Source organism: Trichechus manatus, unplaced genomic scaffold (assembly GCF_000243295.1).
Source record: "Trichechus manatus latirostris isolate Lorelei unplaced genomic scaffold, TriManLat1.0 scaffold00030, whole genome shotgun sequence".
Taxonomy (NCBI): domain Eukaryota; kingdom Metazoa; phylum Chordata; class Mammalia; order Sirenia; family Trichechidae; genus Trichechus; species Trichechus manatus.
In genome coordinates, this window is record NW_004443966.1 from 17,196,016 (window position 1) to 17,215,714 (window position 19,699).

At 41.6% G+C, this 19,699-nt stretch overlaps 1 protein-coding gene across 1 annotated transcript in view; it reads left to right on the top strand.

Annotated features, from left to right (window-relative positions):
* The window catches only part of THSD4 (thrombospondin type 1 domain containing 4), a 677,983-nt gene that overhangs the window by 406,381 nt on the left and 251,903 nt on the right, over positions 1-19,699 (top strand). The window lies entirely within an intron of this gene.

A 19,699-nucleotide genomic window follows, 5' to 3' on the forward strand; every position in this document is an offset into this window, starting at 1 on the left:
TGTGGGGTTGTTAACCAATGTCATAAAACAATATGTGTACTGACTGTTTAATGAGAAACTATTTGTTCTGTAAACCTTCACCTGAAGTACAATTAAAAAAAACAATAGCCATGAGCACAGAAAGAGGCAGGGATGGACTAAGAGCCTTTTGCTTTATATTGCTCAGAGATCCACCTTTTCCACCCAACCTCCCTACCCTCTGCAATGCATCAAAAGAGGCCAGCGTAGAGCAGCAGCTACCCACCCTAGCTGCAGAAATCCCGGACTCTCCGTCTTTAGCACTCCCTGCCTTACGTAGAAGAAGAATGTTTGGTACTAATGACAGAAATATAAACATCAATTTTGCAAAGAATAATAAAAATAGCTAATATTTACTGAGCACTTACTCTCCTTCAGGCTCCGTGCTAAGTCTTTTACATGTAATATGTCGTTTAATTCTCACGACAGCCCTAAGGGATAGGTACTACCATATTTTTAACACAAATAACACACGCCTTCTGCGTCTGTTTGCCGGCTGCACAGCCCCCCCCTCCCCCCCCCCCCAACCCGCCTGCACTCTCACAAGTGCCACATATTGCTGTAAAAAAAAAAAAGAAAATTAGCATAGCATGCTTAGGACAATACCTGAGGGTGGGGGGAGGGCACGGCCAGCAAACAAAAGCAGAAGGTGCACATTATTTTACATGAAGTGCGGTACTAATCGTCAGATCTTATAGAAGGGGAGCATGAGGCACATAGAAATTAAGTCACTCTCTCAAGGGTACCCAGCTAGTATGTAGTAGAACCAGGATTTGGCTTCAAGCAGTCTGATGTTAAAACTGACACTCATACCCACTGGACTATGGATTTGATTGTAGATGTTTGGGATTTGAAACTTTGGTAAGACTTGCAAATGAAATATGCAGACGGCAGTGGAGGATACGCGGTCAGACGCAGGCACAGGGCCATCGGGGGAAGTTGGTAGTTGAAAAGGTGCCTTCGGATAAGTTCATTCAAGCCATGAGGTCAAGAGTTGGTTCTACAGATTTATAATGCAGAAAGAACTCCATGCAAAGATTTTATTTATTAGCAGGATATTTTCCCAAGTAATGAGTTAGAAATAACTGACTACTGTTACCCCGGTCTATGCACAGAACATTCCAGCTGTGAGGAAACAGGACCCAGACACAGAAGTCTGTGTCCTAAATCATACTGAAAAGTCAGAATCAGTTGGGATTTTTGCGAAGCAGTGAGATTTCACTGGTCTAACTGCAATAGAAACCCACGGTCCTTGGTGAGCGCCAGGGAGGAAATCTGATACACTGTAGCTCTGCCTTAGCATCATTAGCTACAGGCTCACTGCCCTCTCCATCCCCTGCTAGACTTGAAGCCCCTTCAGGGCAGGGGCTGGGTCTCATTCATACAACGTGTAGCACAGGATCACCTGGCACACTGCAGATACCCAGGAAATAGTGGCTGAATCAGTTGAACCAAGGAAATGAAAACAAACCCTACTCAACTACATTTCTGCCTCTGAATACATTATCAAATTTTAAAGTGTTTTCACTGACTCGTCACTATTTCCTTGGGAGTGTCCTAATGTCCCCTGTATTAAAAAAACAACAAAAAACCATTGCCTGTGGAGTGGATTCCAACTCATAGCAAAACTATAGGACAGAGTAGAACTGCCCCATAGGGTTTCCAAGGCTGTAATCTTTACAGAAACAGATTGCCATGTTTTTCTCCCGTGGAGCGGCTGGTAGGTTCGAACTGCCAACCTTTGGGTTAACAACTGAGTGCTCAACCACTGCGCCACCAGGGCTCTTTTCCCCTATACTAAAAAACAAATAAAAAAATCTGTTGCTATTGAGTTAATTCCAACTCATTGCTCCATAAAGTTTTCTTGACTGTAATCTTTACTGGAGCAAATCAGCAGGACTTTTTCCTGAGGTGCCGCGGGGTGGGTTCAAACCTCCAACGTTTAGGTTAGCAGCCGATTGCAAACCACTTACAGCACCCAGGGACCTACCAGGGGCAAGACCATGATCGATTGCTACTTACTTCTACAGAGTTTCGTTTTGTTCTGACTCATTGCCAGCTTCAGGGACTGTCTACAATCACAGTTTATGGACTTTACTTCTGGGTGGTTTCCAGAGAGAAATGAGCCTAGATTTCAGGGAATGCCAATTTCTTCAAACTTGCAGCCAGCTTTTAGGCTCCCTGTGAAGCTCTTTTAAGCCTCTAAGTATTTCCTCTCTTAAATCACACATCACTGGCACAGGGAGAATATTTTCAAGAAACTTCTTTCTTGTTAGGAGACAGTCACTTAAAGGTCTACTGAGTCGTTCTGGGCAGTTGCTTTTATTAGGCTTAGTTTAGTGTTTTTTTTTTTTTTTTTTTTTTAAAGTTGTGTTTGTATTTTGCTCCTAAAAGAAACTGTTTCTTCAGTGCTACATTTTGAAACATGATTTTGAATCTCTCTTGGCATGTTTATGGGTTGGATGAAAGACTGTATATGTGAAAGGGAGCTTAATATCTCCCTTGTGCAAATGTCATGACTTTTATTTGACACATTTCAAATTAGGTGACACAAATCCCTGGAGCCAGGGATAGGTTATGCCTAGCAGTGGCATGTGGGTTTTCTGCCAAATTTTGATTTGTATGTAAAGTTTATTTTTGCTTCAACCTAGAAGAGATCCTGTTTTAGAGTCTGTCATATGGTGTGTTGAATGGAGCAGGTTATGGAATGTGGCCCAGAAGGAGGTACAGTTTACTGTGCCACAAGATAAGAGGCACAGCGTCACATCAAGTTGGCACATGTGAAAAAAGGCCGTATATTGAATTTGCAGACACTTCATCTCACAAATAAAGAAAGCATGTGGTCAGGGTCAGGGCAGTAAACAAGTCTTCTCAAATGGAGGACAACAAAGTGAATGATGGGATAGCTGTGGGAAGTTTCTGGAATTTTCCGAAGCTTTGCCTTTTCATCGTCAGTGTTCACCTTTGGTTGTGGTTGCCGTTAGTTCCCGTCAGGTCGACTCCGACTCATGGCGACTGTGTGTATAACAGGACGAAACGTTGCCCAGTTCTGTGCCATCTTCATGATCGTTGGCATGTTTGAGTCCATGGTTGTGTTTGTTGCGCCAATCCGTCTCATTGAAGGTTCTCTCATTTTTGCTGAGGGTTGACTTTAGCAAACATGATGTGCTTTTCTAACAACTGGTCTTTCCTGATAACGTGTCCAAAGTAAGTGAGCCAAAGGCTCGCCATCCTCGCTTCTAAGGAGCGTTCCGGTGTATTTCTTCTAAGACTGATTTGTTCATTTTTCTAGCAGTCCACTGTATATTCAATATTTTAATCCTCTTCAAATGTACAGCCAAAAATTTGAGTATTTGGAAGTGTTCTATAGACACACACAAAAAAGTTGCAAACCACTGATTTATTGCTAACAAAGCCAGTTAAGCTGTGATACATGCCCCCCCCCCCACGCACATACACGCGCACGCACACACATTTCATCACTATTGTTTCCTATTCTTGATGATTTTCTTCAAATTTTGCTGCTTCTCTTAATTGGTGGTATTCAGATTTTGTTGATTTACACCCATATTTTAGTTGATAATATTTTGCCAGGTACGTTCTGGGTGTGAGCCTACAAAAATTACCTTGAGTAAAACTGAACAGTGCCTCAAATTCTCTTGCTCTGAGGCAAATACCCAGCTTTCCAAAGTGATTATTCCTGGAACCACACAAGTTGAAAATTGGGAACGGCTAACTTGGAAATTCCCACTCATCCCTCCACCCTGCCATTGCCAGGGGTGGTGATAAGGAGTAGAAGCCAGCGCTCTTGAGGGCCTCCTTACTCTCTGAGAGTCAAGGTCCTCAAGAATGTCAGGAGCTTCAATCACGGCAACCCCACAGGTCACCCTCAACTCCATGGGAAACAGTGCTGTGGTGGAAAGTACATGGACTGGGACAGCACCCAGACCAGGAGTCCACCTCTTATTACTACTGTGAACTTGACAGTTATTTACAGCTATGAGCCCCAGCCTTCTCACCTGGGAAATGGAAATACAAATCCTCCCTCCATGGTTATTGCAATTAAATAAGATAATGTCTGTCAAGCACCCGGCACAGACCAGGCACTTGATAAATATCCATTTCCTTGCCTCTCTGCACCCCACAATGTAAGCAGCAGTTCCCCTGCTGGGCTGCAGCTTCTGTTTCTGAAACTGAAATATCGGAGCATCCACTGATGGGGATGATGAGAAATGCTTCTTGAGTAAATTCATCAGATTTCTTGGTTGGATTTAGACGAAGCAGGGACAGGGAGAAAAATCTTCATATAGCAGATGTTTTGGCCTCATGGGTAGAAAGGAGTAAGTCTGAGCTATCTGTGGTCACCTTATTGCAAACATACATCATACTTCTATATAATACTGGTAACAGTGATGAACTCTCCCCTTCAGAGGATCCTGATGGCTGTGGCAGAGACAGGGGTGGATTAACCAGTAACATGGTATGCACCAGCTTACAGTAAGCAAGGTGTGCACTGGTGAAACCCATGTGAAATTGTGCACTACAGATTAGTAAGTAAGCACAATTACATCCGTGCATACCTTGTTTGTTGGGTGATCCATCCCTGGGCAGAAACTCGTTGTTTGCTAAGCCTGTGTCCCTTTTCTCCTGGGTCCAAAGCTAGGCCATATTTCCCAGACTGTTGTGGTTGGATGTGGCCAGTGGACGGTGGGCCACTTTCTCGCGATCTACATATCAATGCTACCCATCTGCCAGCTACATGTCAATGTCCAGGGTGCCCTTAAAAAACCACACGTTGAAGCAGGGGGAGCCTCTGGCAGCCTGGATTCCTAAGTGGCCATGTAGAGCAGAGCAACCCCCTACCCCACTATCTGGACTTTACCCAAGCAAGAAATAAGCTTTCTTTGTGTTAACTTAAGCATTACCTTAACTTATACGTTTGATGAAACAAGAGGTAAGCTTTAAAAACTTTCCTCTTACCATACTGCTGTTGTTAGTTGCTGTTGAGTCGGCTCTGACGTATAGTGACCACATGTACAACAGAACAAAATGCTTCCCAGTCCTGTGCCGTCCTCATGATTGCTGGCATGCTTGAGTCCACTGTTGCCTTCCAACCTATGGTACTCATCTGCTAGCACTATATCAGTGTTACGTTGTGATCCATAGGGTTTTTATTGGCTAATTTTTCAGAAGTAGATTTCTAGGCCTTTCTACTTTCTACTAAAACATGCCTAATCTGTTTTAGTCTGGAAGCTCCACTGACCTGTCCCCCATGGGTGACCTTGCTGGTATTTGAAATGCTGGTGGCATAGCTTCCAGCAACATAGCAATACGCAAGTCATCACAGTACGACAAACTGACAGACGGGTGGTGGTTCCCCTTATCATAGCACTTGACATTCCTCTGAACGTGACAGCACCATTTTATATTTTGTTACTGCAGGACAACAATTTTATAATTGCTTAAAAACTAACTATATGGTCTATTTAAAATATGCTATGTATGCATTGGTTAAAAGAAATATGGAAAGAGGCACTCTGTCAGCAAGAGGTCTATTTGATTTTCTGCCTAACAGCTTCAGCTGAAAGCAGGGGTTAGTGATTAACTACATTTATTGTGTTTTAAATTAGATTAAACAATCCTGCTGCCAGGTGCTGGGTAGGAAGGCGAGCTCAGTAAAGTTGGGAGAAATCAAGGTCGCCATTTTGGATTACAATTTCTTTAAAGTATTCTATATACTTTTATGTTTTCTTAAACAGAGTGTACTGAAAATAATTTCACTTTTCCCAATCTTCAGTGCCATTAACCATAAAGTGAGGGATACCTAATCCATAGTTGTGATGATTAATCTTATGTGTCAACCATATGGTGCCCAGTTATTTGTTCAAACACTCGTCTAGGTGTGGCTGTGAAGGTATTTCGTGGATGCGATTAACATTTACAATCAGTTAACTCTAAGTAAAGGAGATTACCCTGGATAAAGGAGCCCTGGTGGCGCAGTGGTTAAAGTGCTTAGCTGCTAACAGAAAGGTTGGTGGTTCAAACCCATCAGCTGCTCTGCGGGAGAAAAATGTAGCAGTCTGCTTCCGTAAAGATTTACAACCTCAGAAACCCTATGGGGCAGTTCTACTCTGTCCTATAGGATTGCTCTGAGTCAGAATCGACTCAACGGCAGTGAGAATGTAGATAGGCCTCATTCAATCAGTTGAGGCCTTAAGAGCAAAAACTAAGGTTACCCAAAGAAGGAATTTTGCCTCAACACTGTAGTATAGAAATCCTGCCTGAGTTTCCAGCCTCCATAATCACATGAACCAATTCCTTAAAATGACTGTCTCTCTCTCTCTCTCCACACACACATGTATATTTATACTTAAGAGATTTATGCTTTTGGATTAGGGCAATGTTTGCCTTCGTTCACTTATTTGTTTACCTAATAAATATGGATTGACACCTATTATGTGCCAGGCCCCTGAGCAAAACACGCTTGGCTCTGCCTTCATGGGCTTCTAGTCTCATTGAGGAGATTATTAACACATGAGAAATCTTCATTGCAAGCGATGAAAAGGGCCTAGAAGAAGTATAGTGCATTGGGAGAAATTAACTGGCTTCGGGGAGTGGGGGCATGAGTGCTAACTTAGATTTAGGAGTCAGAAGACCACTCTGTAAAAATGTGCTTTACACTGAGACTTGAAGAATGAGCAGTCCCTGGCCAGGCAAAGGAAGGGGAAGAGAGTTACAGCCACAGGAAAAAATGAGCTTGAAGGTTTGAGGCAAGAAGGAAGTAGGTACCAGAAAGAGACCAGAGGGGAATAAGGAAGGGAGCGGGTGGTGTAGAAGGGGGCCAGCAGCTCTGTTTAAGAACTTCTGAATTCATCCTAAGGACAATGGAAACTTTTGAAGGTAATAAAGGAGTGACAGGTGTCCACTTTTGTTTTAAGATATTACTGTACCTGAGATGTGGAAATTGTATTGGAGGTGAGCAAGGGTGGAAGCCTGGAGACCAGTTAGGAGGCTGAATTTTACCACCAAAAAGCTCCAGCTGGTAGCTTGGACCAGGCTGGAGACAGGGACAATGGATGAGAGTGAATGAATTCAAGGTACATTTCAAAGATAGTCAAGACTCTCTTGTATTGTGGTTAAGAGCCTCAGCTATGGAGGCAGAGGCCCTAGGTTCAATCCCTGATCTTGCTTACTTACTAACTATATGATCTTGAACAATTTAACAAGTTACTTAACAAGTAACTTAATCTGCACTTGTATATTTCATTTGTAAAAGGGATAAGTGTAGGCCCGCATCTGTCAAGTTGTTATGCAATTTAATTGTGATACTACATACATGGTTTCTTAGCACAGTGATTTGTGGCACATATTAGGTGCTCATTATATGTTATCACTCTTCTCTTTTGTTAAAATCAGGGCTTCATACGGGTTCATTCTGGTTAAATCTACATTTAACAAGATCCCCAGGTAATTCTTATTTATATAGATTCTGATTCAGTATATCTTGGGTAGACATGCAAATTCTCAGCAGGGGTTTGAACCTGAACGAACAGGTTTGAAGCCCTGGTTGAAATGCAGGGGGAGGTAACACTTCAATCCAGTTATCAGCTACTGAGCTCTTTGCTCTGATTTAGTTCATTTAGATATTTTCCTGCTGTCAAATGAAAGATGCAGACTTTGGGCAGAAGACCCCCGAATTCTGGGGGTGTTGAGGGTAGAGGGAGACCGTGGTTGCATCAGAACCCCCTCATGGATATGAAAACCAACATATTACCCCAACATACCCCGTTCATATTTCTTTTCACCCAGCTCACTCAGAACTCCAGCCTTCAGCTTTGATTACAAGATCAGTTTTACAGCTTACACTCATCTCAGTACTTTCTCCAAATCCTCAGAAATGTCTGTGAGTTCTGCAGAATAACATCCCTTGTGAAACTCAGAAACAGTACTGAGAGAAAAAATGCAGACACAAAAGACCACATACTGTAGGCTTCCATTTAGATGAAATGTCCAGAACAGACAAATCCATAGAGACAGAAAGCAGAGGAATGGTTACCAGGGCTGGGGGACCGGGGGTGCGGGGAGGGAGTAGGGAATTATTGCTTAATAGGTACAGGGTTTCCTTTTTGGGTGATAAGAATGTCCTGGGACTGGATAGTGGTGATGGTTGCACAAGGTTGTAAATGTACTAAATGCCACTGAATTGTGTACTTTAAAATGGCTAAAATGTTTTATGTCATGTGAATTTTGCCATCAGAAATAATAACAATAAGAGCCCAGCAGTGTTCAAGCAGTAAGCAAGGTTCCATTGTAGGCTAATTCTGCACTAAGCAGAATGCAAGTGTAGGAATATTTGGCACTTGTTCTATAGCCTTGCTCCAGAGGGATTGAGGCAGGAAGAGAGTAGTGACACCAGGGAGAACATCAACCATCCTCAATACCAAGATTAAACTCCTAGCACTGACCAGAACTCTGAAGGATGGAATTACCTAATGTAGAATTTAGTTTACCATGCATATGTTAAACTCTTCTACTGGAGTGTTTGGTGCTACCCGTTTACGATAACAAATCTGCTAACACATGCAAAGCTACGTTCTTTTTTTTTTCCCAGAAACTGATAAAATTCAAAGCATAACATTATATTTAATTTAGTAAAATTAACATTAGAGGAGGAGTGATGTGTAAGATAGTTGTAAGAAAATCGAGGAACTGGGTGGCTCCCAGACCACTGAAAGTATTTTCTCAGCCCTAATGGTGAAAGTTGTAAAGTCCTCCATTTACACAGAGAATTAACACCTTTGGTTATGGGAAAGCTAGTTTTTCTGAGATATTCACCTACCTGTGTCTGCCTTTTGCAGTGTGATTTGTGGGTTTCTGGGATCAGGTATCTGCAGTTTGAGAAAATAACCTCTAGATGGAGCTTTTGCATCTTTTTGCTGAATTGGGTTATCAAAGACACAAATACCGTTATCTGAACCAGATCAAAATAAATTCCATTATTCTTACTTATTACAAAAGTATTATGTGTGTACAGTGGGAAGATCGGAAACTACAGACTAGCAAACAGGAGAAAATAAAATCACCATTCAGAAATAACCAGCATTACCAGGGACGGGTTACCCAATAAGCAAGGTATGCACACACTTACTTGTGCTTACTTACTAATCTGTAGTGCACAGTTTCATCTGTTTTTCACCATATCAAAGATCCATTATTTCTGGAAATGGAACTGGTGTTAGTTCAAAATTTGTGCCTGATTAAGCCTTCCGATACTGCCTGCTTCGAGCCTTGTTACTCCAAGTCTGGTCCCAGGATGAGCATCAGCATCACATGGGGTTATTAGAAATGCAGAATCTCAGGCCCAGCCCCAGACCTACTGATTCAAGACGTGCATGTTAATAAGATCCCCAGGTGGGTTGTGCAGACTTCAGAGTTTGAAAAGCCCCGCTCTTAAAGTGCTTGTACCAGTTTACATCTTCACCAGCCCTGCGTAATCCGCTTCCCAAACCCTTGCCAATAATGGGGACCAAATTTTTACACCTTCTACGTTTGTTTGCCAACCCCACCCTTCCCCCACGAGGTATTTTCGTAAGCCTGCTATGCTAATTCTTTTGTACTGTTGGCAAACAAATCTAGGAGGCACACCTTATTTGCGTAAAATATGGTGTATATATGAAAAAAAACTCGTTGCCGTTGAGTCGATTCCAACTCATAGCGACCCTAGAGGGCAGAGTAGAACTGCCCCATAGCATTTACAAACATTATTTTCCAGTGTATTACGTGTAAGTGGCATCACGTTTGATTTGTACTTCTTTGGTTACTGTTGTCGTGTGCTGTCCGGTCAATTCTGACTCATAGTGACCCTAGTGGATAGAGCACAGCTGCACCGTGAGATTTCCTAGGTTGTAATCTTTAGAGGAGCAGAGTGCCAGGTCTTTTCTCCCGTGGAGCGGCTGGTGGGTTTGAACCGCCAACCTTTTGGTTAGCAACTGAGTGCTTATCTATTGCACCACCAGGGCTCCTTCTTTGGTTTATAAAAAGCCCATTGCCGCTGAGTTGACTCCAACTCATAGTAACCCTATAGGACAGAGTAGAACTGCCCCATAGGATTTCCAAGGCTGTAAATCTTTGTGGAAGCAGACTGCCACATCTTTCTGGTGAGTTCGAACAGCCGACCTTTTTGGTTAGCAGCCAAGCACTTTAACCACCTTGCCACCAGAGCTCCTTCTTTGGTTACTACTTAGGTTCTAAGTTGTTTTTCATGTATTTACTTTTCCATTGGTGTATCTTCATTTGTGAATTGTCTTATTCGTGGCCTTTCCCATTTTTATTGTTATATTCATCTTTTTCTCCAAATAAAAATAATTTTGTTCTTTTCTTACTATATTTATTTTTCTGCTCACTGAAAAACTAGAAAATACCTGAAAGTCTTTTTTTAATAATGTGATGATAACCTTTTATATTTACCCAAAATAGAACTATATTAAGATTGCCATATTGTGTCCTCCTTTAAAAAAAAAAAAAGTCTATATTAAGATACAATTCACATACCATACAATTCACCCATTTAAAGCATATAATTCAGTGTTTTTAGTATATTCACAGGGTGTGCAACCATCAGCACAATATAATTTTAGAACATTTTCATCACTCCAGAAAGAAACATCATGCCCATTAGCAGCCACACCCCATTTCCCCCATCCCCCTCAGGCCTATTCTACTTTCTGTTTCTATAAATTTGCCTGTTCTAGACATTTCATATAGATGGAATCGTATAATAAGTGAACTTTTGTGACTGATTTCTTTCACTTAGCGTAATAGTTTCTAGGGTAATCCACTGCCTTTCTTATTGCCATATAATAATGGATGTATCACATTTTATTTATCCATTCATCAGTTAATGGACATGTGAGTTGTTTCCAATTTTTTGGCTATTATGAATGATGCTTCTGTGAGCATTCGTGTACAGGTTTTTGTCTGCACAATTTCTTCAGGCCTATTTGGTATATATCTAGGAGTGGGATTGCTAGTAACTTACTGTAACTGCATGTTTAACTTTATGAGGAACTGCTAGCCTGTTTCCAAAGCAGCAGCGTATGACAGTTCCAGTTTCCTCCTGTCTTCACCAACACTTCTTATCCTCAGTCTTTTTTATTATGGTCGTCCTGGCAGGTGTGAAGTGGTATCTCATTGTGGTTTTGATTTGCATTTTTCTAATGACTAATTATGTTGCGCATCATTCCGTGTGCTTATTGGCCATTTGTATATCTTCTTTGGAGAAACGTCTTTTCAAATTCTTTGCCCATTTTTTACTTGGGCTATTGGTTTTTTATTATTGAGTTATAAAAGCCAAAACCCATTACCATCAAGTTGATTCTGACTCATAGTGACTCTATAGGACAGAGTAGAACAGCCCCATAGGGTTTCCAAGGAGCAACTAAAGGAGTCGAACTGCCAACCTTTTGGTTAGCAGCCAAGCTCTTAACCACTAAGTTATAAGATTTCTACATATATTCTGTATACAAGTCCCTTATCAGACATATGATTTACAGGTATTTTTCTCCGATTCTCTGGGTTGTCTTTTCATTTTTTTGATGACATCATTAGCACCACACAAGTTTTTAATTTTGATGATGTCCCATTTATCTATTTTTGCTTTTGTCACTTGTGCTTTTTGTTTGTATCTAAGAAACTATTGCATAACCCAAGGTCATGAAGAGTTACTCCTGTGTTTTTTTCTGTAAGAGTATTATGGTTCTACTTCTTAGATTTAGATCTACATATTAGTGTCTTTTTGCTGCTGGAACAAGTTAGCACCAACTAAGTGACCTAAAACAACACAAATTTATTATCTTACGGTTCTGGAGGTCAGAAGTTTGAAATGGTTCTCGCTGGGTTACAATCAAGGTGTCAGCAGGGCTGCATTCCTTGTGGAGACTGTAAGGGAGAATCCATTTCCTTGCCTTCTCCACCTTCTACAGACTGCCTACATTCCTTGGCTCGTGGCCCCTTTCCATCTTCAAGGCCAGCAATGGCAGGTTGAGTCCTTCTTACATCACATTTCTTCAGCCTCCTCTTTTGCCTCCCTCTTCCACATTTAAGGATACTTGTGATTACCCTGGGCTTACCTGGATAATCCAAATAATCTCCCTATTTTAAAGTCAGGTGGTTCACAACCTTAATTCCCCTTTGCCGTGTAATATAACATATTCACGGGTTCCAGGGCTAATCCCCAGACATCTATGAAAAGGGGCCCATTTTTCTGCCTACCAGAGTCTATGATCCATTTTGAGTTAATTTTTGTGTATGGTGTGAGGTAGGAATCCATCTTCATTCTTGTCCCATCACTATTTGTTAAAAAGATTATTCTCCCATTGATGTGGTCTACTTTTATCTTAAACAATATAACATAAAACTATCAGTAAATATATGACATGACCCATTTTAAATGATTGGCTAGAATTTCATTTTTTTTTTTTTTAATTTACCATTTAGCAACTCACCTATCATTGAACAATGCTTCTAACCTTTCACTATTAAAATTTTCTTTATCCAGTTTGCTGAGGGGGTTTATATACTATGGACACAAACTCTTTTCTGTCCTATATGTTACAAATTATCTTTGCAATGATTCACTTCTTTCCACTGTCGTGGTTCAAGCCCTTATCCCCTTTCGTTCGGGCTACAGCCATTATCTTCTAGCTGGTCTCCCGGAGTCCATGCTTGTCGCCTTCCAATCCTTTCTCCATACAATACGGTGGCCTTTTCAAAATGCAAATCTGCTTCTTCCTGCAGGAAGGGACAGGAAAACTGGACAAATGGAAACTGGAAACCCGGAGTGGAAGGGGGGAAAATGCTGACACATTGTGGGGATTGCAACCAATGTCACAAAATAATTTCTGTATAAATTTTTGAATGAGAAACTGATTTGCTCTGTAAACTTTCACCTAGAGCACACACACACACACACACACACACAAAATGCAAATCTGGTCATGTCACTGCTGCCCTGGCTCTTAAAATAGATTCTCATTAGGAAAAAGGCAGAACTCTTTATCACGGCCCCTCCCTTTGCCCTCAGCCTGCTCTGATGCTCCACTAGCTCTCTCTCTATTCATCCACACCTGCTTCCTCTCACGTCCTCATGAAAGCCATTATCACTCCTCTTGCAAGCCACGTTCCCTAACAAGGACAAACCCCTTATCTAATATTCCCACATATCTTTTCTTTGCAACACTTTTCACATTGCAATTTTAAATTAGGTTTCATTAATGTTGGCCTCCTACCCCAGATATGAAGCCCTGTAAAGACAGACATTGAGTCTGCTTTTGCTGATCACCATATCCCCAGGTCCCAGCATGTGATAGGTACTGGATAAATATGTTTTGAATAAATGAACAAATGAAGTACATTTTCTACGGTGCTTTCAATCTTGTTATACAAAATTTTTACATATATGCCAACCTATAAACCTTTTATGATTTCTGCCTTTGCTAGCGCTATACTTAATAGTCCTTCTCCACTCCAAGAATGTAAAAATACTGACTTGTTTTCTTTTACTACTTTCGTACTTCTGTTCTTTGCATTAAAGTCTTTAATCCACCTGCAGTTTATTTTGACATATGGTATAAATTAGGGATATAACTTTATTTATTTCCCAAATAGTGAGCTATTATTCCCAATCCTTTTCCATCTTTTTCTCACTAATTTGAAGTGACTCGTTGATTGCACGCTAAATCCTTTTACATGTTTGGTTAGGTAAGTAATCTGTCTATTCCTATACCGGCATCGTTTGCTACGATTTTAATTATTATAGCTTTATGCTCTGTTTTAATATATGACAGCCTCATTTTATAAGAAAATAATTTTTACAAAATAATACTTTAAATGTAGCTAATTTGAATTAAGGTTTACGAGACAGAGAATTATCGCTTAGAGCAGTGACTCACGTACTTCATCAGGCATAGGATCACCTGGAGGGCTTGTTAGAACACAAATTGATGGGTACCCTCCCCAGAGTTTCTGCTTCATTTAAGTCTTGGGTACCAAACCAAAACCAAACCCGTTGCCATGGAGACAATTCTGACTCATGGTAACCCTGTGTGTTACAGAGTAGAACTGCTTCATTTTTGGCTGTGGTCTTTACAGAAGCAGATTGTCAGCCTTTCTTCTGTGGTAACTCTGGGTGAGTTCGAACCACCAAGTCTTGGGTAAAGCCCAAGAATTTATATTTCTAAGAAGTTGCCAGATGATGTTGATCCAGTGACCACACTTTGAGAACCTTGGCTTAGAGCAAATACAAAGACTATGGTTGACATGAGACCAGTCCGGATGCGTTCCCTGAATGCCTGTAGTGCCCTCAGAGTTAGCAGGAGCCTGCCCTGTGCGCTTTTTGCCAGCATCTCCCTGGATGGTGCCTCAGGCTCCGCTCCTGGCTTACTTCAAAGCCCTGATACCAGCCAAGCCAAGCAACCTAGTCCTCCTTTCAATAAACTCGCGAGGTGCTCCGCCTAACCGCACTGCCACCCTGCCGGCTACAGGTGCTGACGAGGCCAGGACTTGGCCCCGTTCAAGCAGAAACCTGAGAAAGGTAAGAAGCAAAGGTGACTCCTTTGCTGCAGGCTGTCATGATCTTTCTTATCTTTTTAAGGGAAATGGAGTGCAGTTGCTAGAAATACAGCAGAGAACTTCTCTTTGCTTTCCTCATCCCCCACCTCCTTGGGGGTTTAAAGGCCCCTTGTTCACACAAAGGGAGAGCTAATTACTAACACCTGCTTCTCTGTCCTGCTGGCCAGCTCCCAGACTGAGATAGCCAGCCGACTTCTTGAGATTTTTCCCACCTATTCCTCACAATGTAAGCATATTTAAAGAAATAAGCATAGTTTAAACAGCTTAGCCATACAGTATATACCTCTGTGGAGAAGGCTGCATCCTGCTTCTTCCTTCATAAAAGGATGGACGCATTCTTTGCAGGGGCGGAGGGGACTTAGAGGTAATATCTGCTATAGGTTTTCTCTTCTTTGTTATTAAGACAGAGGGCATCATTATATTTTATAGGAATTTTATAGGTGATTTTACACTTCAGATATGCGTTTTCCCTATTTTTTAATACTTACATTTTCCCCACTCAGGTCACCCAAGAATTAGCTTGAAAATTCCTTGCTTTCCCTCGAGGGCTATACCCTCTGGGAATTTCTCCTTTGACATTTAAGATGCGCCCTTAGAGACCTCTCCTACCGTCGTAAAGTGGACGAGAGTTTCATGTGGGACCCTGCTTTGCAGCCATTTCCTCGTCCAGCACACCCTGAGAACGCAGAGTGAGAAAGACCCATCTCCTTCCCATCGAGGCCTAGCTGTCTACTGATGAAGTCAGCTAGGTCAGTTAACACTTAGAATCTAGTGTAGTAAATCAGAGGATCCATGGAGGCAGAGAGGAGCGTCACCAGCCTCAGCTTGGTGGGGACACTGGGAAGCACTCCTCCCAGACAATGTGACTCTTAGGCAAATCATTTTGGGGAGGAGAATTTACACAAGTATTATTTATATTGTTGTTATTGTTTTGTACCATCGAGTCAATTCCAACTTACAGCGACCTTATATGACAGAGAACTCTGCCATAGGGTTTTCTAGGCTGTACAGTAATCTTTATGAGAGCAGATTGCCAAGTCTTTCTCCCGTGGAGCCGCTGGTAGGTTCAAACCGCTGACCTTTCAGTTAGCAGCTGAGCAGTTAGCCATTGTGCCACCAGGACTCCCTTTTCTTTATATTATTACCTGTGATTATTAGTAGTAGTACTATTGCACTTTTATTTACTTTGTAGATAGCAGTACATTCATACATGTGGAAATTCTGTAAGTATGAAAGGGTGTATGAAGGTGCTGTCCAGTAGAAATATGATGTGAACCACGTATGTAACTTTACATTTGTCTTATAGCCACATTTTATAAAAGTAAAATAAAACAGGTAAACTTGATTTTAAATCTATATTTTATTTAACCCAACATATCCAAAATATTATCATTTCAACATGTAATCAATATAAAAATTATTAATGAGATATTTTACATTTTTTCCATACCAAGTCTTTGAAATCCAGTGTGTATTTTAAACGCACAACACATCTTCGTTTGAACTAGCCACATTTTAAGTACTCCATTGCCACATGTGGCTAAGTGGCTGCCATATGGGACAGCGAAGATATATAGTAAAAAGTCTCCCCCCACACTTATGCCCTGAAGCTGCTCAATTTCCCTTCTAGAGGCAGCCATTGTTGGATGCCTCACGTATGATCTTCCAGAGATGGTTAATATATATACAAGCAATTACAAATAGATTACATGAATAATAGCATAATAATAACACTAGTATATGCATCTTCCTTTTTTTACTTAGCAAGAAATCTTGGAGACGTTTCCATATCATTACATTGGAAACATCATCACATTTTTGGCAGGGGGATATGTCACAAATTATTCAGTTGATTTAATTATTCAATTAGTCCCTATTAGCAGTACGTTTAGGTGGTTTCCAATATTTGGTGCTTATAAACAATTTGAATGAGTTTTCAAAGAGGCATAAGAATTGAGCAAGTGACGCTGGGGGAATGACGTTCTAGAGATAGGGACTAGCATGAAGGAAGGCATGGGGGCATGAGGACACATGGCATTTAGGGGGATGGTTTCTCATGATTCAAGATGCCTGGAGTGTGGACTGTGTACAAGCAGAGGAGAGAGAAAGAGGAGGCTGGAAGGCAGAGACCAAATAGCAAACACCCTCGCAAGTGTCATGTGTTAAGGAATTTGGTCTTCATCCCTAATAGAACGTGGATGAACCATGAGAGCATTATGCTGAGTGAAATAAGTCAGACACAAAAAGGACAAATATTATATGAATCCACTTATATGAAATATCTAGAATAGATAAGTGTATGGAGACCAAAGTGTATTAGTGGTTACCAGGGATGGGCAGGAAGGAGGGGGAAGGGAAGACTCAATGCTTAGGGGACACTGAGCTTCTGTTAAGGGTGTTGGAAAAATTGGGAGGCAGACAAGGGTGATGGTTGAACAACATGAGGAACATAATGTCACTGGCCTGTACATGTGAAGATTGTTGAAGTGACAAATGTTTTCTTTGTATATTTACCACAATTTTAAAAAAAGATTTTAAGAGGAGAATAAATAAATGGTTGAATTAATAAATAAATGGGGTAGGAGGGAAAAATCTTCTATACAGAAGAATTCTGATTAATAAATACAGAAGGCACGAGGGAAACAGAAAATCACCATTAGAATGCTACAGTAAACATTGCTGTAGGCAAGATCTACCAATGAACATTAAAATTAGTGGATAAAACTTTGAAGAGAAACAGAGTATTTGCATAGCCTCAAGTATCTCCCCCAAAATATTTATTAATTACCATGGTAGTCTTGACATATGCCCTGAAATTCTTTGATACTTTTCCTTCTAGGAGACAGAGTTCGACTTATTAAAAGAAAGACCTAGCTGTAGATAGTTGTGGAGGATCATGAACAGGTAGAGGGCGCCTGAGGCCAGTAGAATGATGAGATGACCCAAGGAGAGTAGATAGAGAAGAGAGAGGGCCTAGAACACAGGCATTTAGAGGCTAGGCCCAGGAAGAGACAGGGAGACCAGTCTGTCCAGAGAAGTGGCGACAGTGCAGTGGTTAAGAGCTGGGCTCTAGAGGCAATCTACCAGGGCCAGAAGACTGGCTTTGCCACCTACCCCTTGGGTCACTTGGGGTGAGTTATTTAATCTAAAGATTATACCTGTAAAACTCTTAGAATAATGCTGAGCTTATAGTAATGTTCTAAGAATGTTGACTAATTGAGTCAGAGGAAAACTAGAGAGTAGTGTTCCAGAAGCTAAGGGAAGGGAGTGGTTCAGGGACGGGAGTGGTTCAGAGAAGGGCATGGTCAATTTTGCCCAATATTGCAGAGAGGTCAAATAAGATGAGCACTGAAAAATTATCCTTTGTATTTTGTGACACAGGGGCCCTGAATGACCTTTCCAGAGTCCTTGCAGTGGAGCAGACAGGTCAAAAGTCAGATTACCATGGGTTGAAGAGTGATTGGCAAGTGTCTTAGGCCAGCACTTGGCAAACTACAGCCTGCGGGCCAAGTCTGGCCTCCTGCCTGTTTTTGTAAATAAAGTTTTATTGGCACATAGCCATACCGATTCATGTATGTGTTGTCTATGGCTGCCTTGGGGATAAGGGCTTGGTGATCTACTTGTGAAAATTGGCCGGTGAAAATCTTATGTATCACACTGGTCTGACCTGCAATCGGTCATGGGGATGGCTCAGGACTGAGATGCATTTCGTTCCATTGTGTATGGGGTCACCATGAGTCGGGGGTCAACTTGAGGGCAGCTAACAACAGCATGGTGGTTCTTTTACCACAATAAAAGAGTTTGGTAGTTGTAACAGAAACCATATCGCTGAAAATATTTACTATCTAGCCCTTTACAGAAGAAATTTGCTGGCCCCTGGATTAGATAAGACCTCTGGTCTTTCAAGAACTTTAGCCTTCTTAGACAATTCCCACATTTCTGGTGAGGTCATTGGGTAGATGATGGTGCCCCTCCAGTCACCTAGTAGAACAGAACTAGTGCTAAACAATAGTAACAAAGAAGGAGGAAGAGGGTAGAAGGAGGGAGAAGAGAAGAAATTAATTTCTACCTTTCTCTATCTAGTGTTATTATCTTCTCCTTACCTTCTGTCTCTTACAACACTGGAAAAAAGGATTGTAAGTTCCCCCCAACCCCACCAAAAAATCTTCCCACTAATAAATATCAGTCGTATGACTGATGATAATAAACTTTCTGAGATGGCTACAAACTACAAAGTCAGTTAGGTTTAAAGTTCCCTCATTAATGCAGGAAAATGTCCACAACCTGATGCTTTTCAAGTGTTTGTTAATCTACTTTCTGGAACTGAGTGCCGATATTAATTTCAGATCAAAGAGAAAGCCATGTCGTTAGCACTTACCGTATGCTAGGAGCCATGCCCAGCTCTGTGCGAGGTGACCTCACTGATTCTCATCTTCACCATCAGATGGCATGTCCCCATTTCACAGGTGGGGGAGCTGGAGTTCAGTGGGGTCAAATACTCTCCCACAGATCCACAGCAAGTTGGTAGTAGTACTGGGGTTTGAACCGAGGTCTGCTTGATTCCAGGGCCCGGGGCTGTTTCCACTGCACCACGCTGCCACCCTCTTGTGGCCACCAACAGCTTCAGAATTGTTCCTTTTGCTTATTCTAGGAGTAATCTAACACTTGGTGCATTCTCAACCCATTTTAAATCATGATTCCTGCTATTTCACAATAAGTGTTGACTGCTTAGGGTGTGTCTCAGGTGGACTGTACCAAGACCTGTTCCCCAACCTGTGCCCCATCCCTCCAAGTCCATGCTGGTGGTCCACTTGATTCTACCCAGAGATAGCTCTTATTTCTTTAAAACCATCCTGCTTTTTGATGCACTTGGGCTTTACTTGTTCCCACCTTAACCATTTATGTTTACATTGTCTGCAATAAGTCCTCAAGTTCTTGGTCAGGCACAGTGACTCAGGGAGGCAGCAAGAGGGGATATAGCAACTTCCCCAGTTCCCATCCATCCATGTCCACACAGTCAGTGTGTAAGCACACAGCACACTTGTGACTTCTT